Genomic DNA, 4,537 nt, shown 5'->3' with positions numbered 1-4,537 from the left:
TGTGTTCATTACTTCACAGGCTGTAAATCACAAGCTTAGAAATTATTCCCAATTTCTTTTATACTTCCAACTGTCTTGAAAAATAGGGGATAAGAGAAATGTACCTTTGTTACATTATTTGAGAGTCTATTCCAACTTTTATTCACCAATCTTATTCTCTTCCACTGAGAATGGTAAATTAGAGGATATGGATTAATTTTACTTTCTATATTAAAAATACATTACCCAAATATATATAATGCAACAAAGAGTAATGATTAAAAGAAAAAGTTTAAGGTGTCTTCAATATGTAATTAACTAAACCAACTAAAGAAATTAAAAAATATCTTAGTTTTATTTAATTCAAGGCATTATTTTTTAGACCATGCAACTCCCCCAACAAAACAAAACAAAACAGAAAAAACAAAACCAAACAAAAACAAATAAACAAAGAACATCATCTTCCTACAGGAATTATCAACTGGAATTTTTTCACAAGATCTATGGCCACTCTCTCAGATGAACAAGAACCTTTAAATAATATTGCAGGGCAAGTGATCCCTCTGTCATATCTCCCACTCCTAACCCATTAGTCTCTTTACTGCCCCTCTTTTGTCTTTGTTTCCAAGGGTATAGATTAGAGGGTTGGGACTTGGTGTGACAACAGTATAAAAGAGGGCAAAGAACTTGACTTGATCTTGAAAATTCCCAGATGGTGGCTGGAGATAAATGCATATGACTGGTATGTGAAAGATATATGATCATAAGATGGGCTCCACATATCCCAAAGACTTTCTGAAGTCCAGTTGTAGACTGCATCCCCAGCACTGCTTGTGTAATGGCACCATAAGAGGTGAGAATAAGAATGAGAGATATGAGCATAAAAATTGTGCTCAGAACTATGAGGATCTTCTCATGAACACAAGTATCAACACATGAGAGTTAGAGTAGTGCTGGAAGTTCACAGAACTCATCTACTTGGTAATATCCACACAGGTATACCCAGAATGTAAAAGAAGAATGAAGTGCTGAGATGGTAAAGCCACTTACCCAAGAACTCACAGTCAACAGATGACAGAAATGAGGGTGCATGAGAAAATTGTAATGTAAGTTTATACATATAGCTGTGTAATGTTCATAGGACATCATCATCAGTACAACACTCTGTGGTTCCCAAAGGACAAAGTAGAGTTGAATCATACAAGTTTCATAAGAGATAGTCTTCCTGGGCTCCATATATTGACAAGTAGCTGAGAAATGGAGCTGGTGGCATAGCATAGGTTCAGAAAAGAGATGTTTGTAAAGAAGAAGTGCATGAGAATATGGAGATGGATATCTGAACATGACAATATAATGATGAACAGGTTGTCAGTGTCATCAAGTAAAACATCAAGACAACCACAACAAGGATTACTTCCAGAAGAGGCCAATTAGAAAAACTCATGAGATTAAAGTAGCTTTGAGAATTTGCACTTTTCTTTCATCATTCATTTCCTGATATGTGAAGAAAGAATCACATAAACCCTTGCCAAAAAATGGGGAAAGAAATGTATGTCTTTCCAAATACAATTGTGTATACCATAATGGCAGTAACATTTTGTACTTTTCTTGTTATGTTTCATTCACATATTTGTAGATAAAACCAACAACATCTCAAATACCTGAGTTATTTTATACATCTCTAAGTTAGCATTTTGATAAATGAAGATTAATGACATTCCTTACAAGCCAAAAGAGACAATTTTCCTGAAAAATAATATTTTTTACCAAATATCCAACTATACTTACCTTCCTTTCTGTACATTCAAGCTATTTTTTGGTTACAGAGAAAGGTAGAACTACAGTCTTAATAAACTTGTATACAGATGAGAGTTTGCCACGTGATGACAAATAATTCAGTAACATTTAAAAATATCAATATAGGGTAAAAAATTCAGCTTATCTTGGATATGATTATAGAAGGAACCAAGTATTCTAATTTGTTCATTTATGGTAACAGTTTATTTCTAGACAAAAATATAATTCACAAATGGAGGTATAAATACCCACACATGCAGACACCAATTTAGGAGTATTTAAAATAATGAACAAAGCTAAAATCTTAGTCCTGACAAATAGAGAAATTAAATCAGTGGAAAAATCAGGGATGGAATACTTTTAAAGAGGAAGAAGAATATAACTAAATTTGGACAACAGAAACAGTATCACACAGTGGAAGAATTAATGTAGGGAGGGAGCTAGAGAAGGAAGAGAAACTGTGTCAAAGAAGGAAAAAATAGAGGAACTCTAATTGTAGTACTTGGGATTGAGGCTTTGAGACCTGGATGAGAGGATTTGAAAATAATTTCTGCATAACTTTTTTTTTAGGACAATTACTGAAGCATTATTTATATTCTAGGTCATAATTTATTATTACTTCATATGTTTTGGCTTTTCTACAGTTTGAAATGGAGATTCAGACTATTTAATAAAATAATTAAAGATATGTGAATATTTCATAACATCCAATGGCAAGTTTGTCTTGTCATTATTCCTTTGTAAAATATAAAGACAAGAAATTGAAATATGCACTGATAGTTTGATTTTCAGTTGTCACTTTTGTGTAATATAAATTTTTTAAGAAATCAAGTATTTTCATTTATTATATAGTTATTTCTATAAGTCATAGTAACCTACCATTTTAACATTCCTTATTGCCACAGCCAATTTTTCCCATACTGTCTGATAGCATGCAGCAAAAGACAAACTGAACCACACCAGACCTATCTGCAATTATCTATTTGGAGAAACTCTTAAATGTTGAAATATTGTAAAATCTTGACATTTGAAACATATTTTAGGGATATTTAATTGGTTGTATTACAGCTTGACAACAAGGGACATTAATTTTGACCCAAATTTGTGAGACCAATTCAGGCAGACACAAGGATTTCTATACCATCTTTAATACAAATGGTAGTATAATGAATCATTTACTGATTGTTATGATATTCTATATTATTTTCTAAAGCCTTCTGGGATAATCATCCAGCTTTTTACTTTTAAAATACATTTCTTCTCTCAAATAGTAAATGATAAAATTCCTTTACTGCCTTTTGAGGAATGATGGAAAAATTCTGAGGGATTTCTTTTTAACATATCAGAATGAATGGCAATATACTACAAGAAATTTGAACTCAAATGTTCAGTTACTCCTTCTGATGCAAGCAGTTTTTTTCCCTTATAATAGTGGTCTGAATATTCCTTACTAAAATACTTAAAAGAAAGTGGCAGTTGAATTTTATTCTCTGCTGCATGACCCATGTTTCAGCATTCTTCCAGAAGTAGAAGGGTAACAAGATAAGAGACAGAAAAAATAGTAGGACTTACATACAGAAAAGCTAAGAACTTTATGGTTTGATTTTATACATAATGGAAAGAGGGAAATGAAGACCTCATAAAAGATAACCTTTGAAATCAGACATTGTGAATTAAGAAAGCTTAGCACTCTTGCTCCCATCATCAGTAACAGACTTTTTCTAATTGTTTATAATCTACTTGGTTCTTAAGAAGTGCTCCATCAACTTCTTTCAATACTGACCTTGCTGTGTTTGTCTACATTCCCCTTTGTCATCTTCCTGATCTATGTATTTAATATGCATAAATGAAGTTGGAGGGTCTCTAGATGTTGTGCAACCTGAAAACATCAAACTAATTGCCTTCTACACCATGTTTTCTAACATACTAAATCTAACTATAGAAAGCAGAGTCTGAAAATACCTGCAATTAATACTGCCACAGCAGGAAGAAATCGGAACTTTCCAAAAGACTTGTTTTTAGCAGAATGTGGGAATGCTTTAAGACATTCAAATGGTCAGAGCATGGAAATTTTATCTGAGAGCAAATGAGGTCTTTATTGAAACAAAAGAGGAATATAACTTGCTTTCCTTGACTGGGGCCACTGGGAGGCTAAATCCCAAAATGAAAATTAATGCCCTTCAAGGAGCTTTCCTGGACAGCATGGTGCAATGCTCACAAGATAAAACTTGTTATAAAAATGACTCCAGCATGATGTTTAATGTGTAGAGATTTAGCAGTGATTCATCCACAGACCAACACAGGAAAAGGTGCTTTGAGTTGTATTGACAACAATAACAATGGTTTGAATATATTTTGCCTAAGTCTTAAAATGATACAACAAGTGGTTAGAGGTAGGGGAAGTTTAGGTTCCATGAAGCAGAAAAAAAAATTGGAACAGTTTTAAAGATGTTTTTCCTTATTCACATGCATTTCTTCTCCTTATTTACATGGTACTCTTTGAGTGGGTTCCTTCATCCTGCTTGTTTTTGAAATTTAGTCCTTCAAGTGTTTGAAATATTGTATAAATAACACTCAGAAATTTGGCATTACACACTTATATGACCTCTACCAGTTTTAATACTTCAAAAATCTTCCATTAACAATTTCCCCATGACCTCCTATTAAGAATCTTTTAATCAGGGAAGGTTTTATATTTCCTAATCCCAATTTTCATTACTGTAGCCACAGCCTCTGTTTCATATTGCAGCATTCTCCACTT

At 32.9% G+C, this 4,537-nt stretch overlaps 1 pseudogene; it reads right to left on the bottom strand.

Annotated features, from left to right (window-relative positions):
• Positions 1 to 560: 560 nt before the first annotated feature.
• LOC143672749 (olfactory receptor 2J3-like) lies at positions 561 to 3,592 on the bottom strand (annotated as a pseudogene).
• Between the last annotated feature and the right edge of the window lie 945 nt (positions 3,593 to 4,537).

This window comes from Tamandua tetradactyla (assembly GCF_023851605.1).
Source record: "Tamandua tetradactyla isolate mTamTet1 chromosome 15 unlocalized genomic scaffold, mTamTet1.pri SUPER_15_unloc_1, whole genome shotgun sequence".
Taxonomy (NCBI): Eukaryota; Metazoa; Chordata; class Mammalia; order Pilosa; family Myrmecophagidae; genus Tamandua; species Tamandua tetradactyla.
This window is presented reverse-complemented; position numbering and strand designations above follow the sequence as displayed.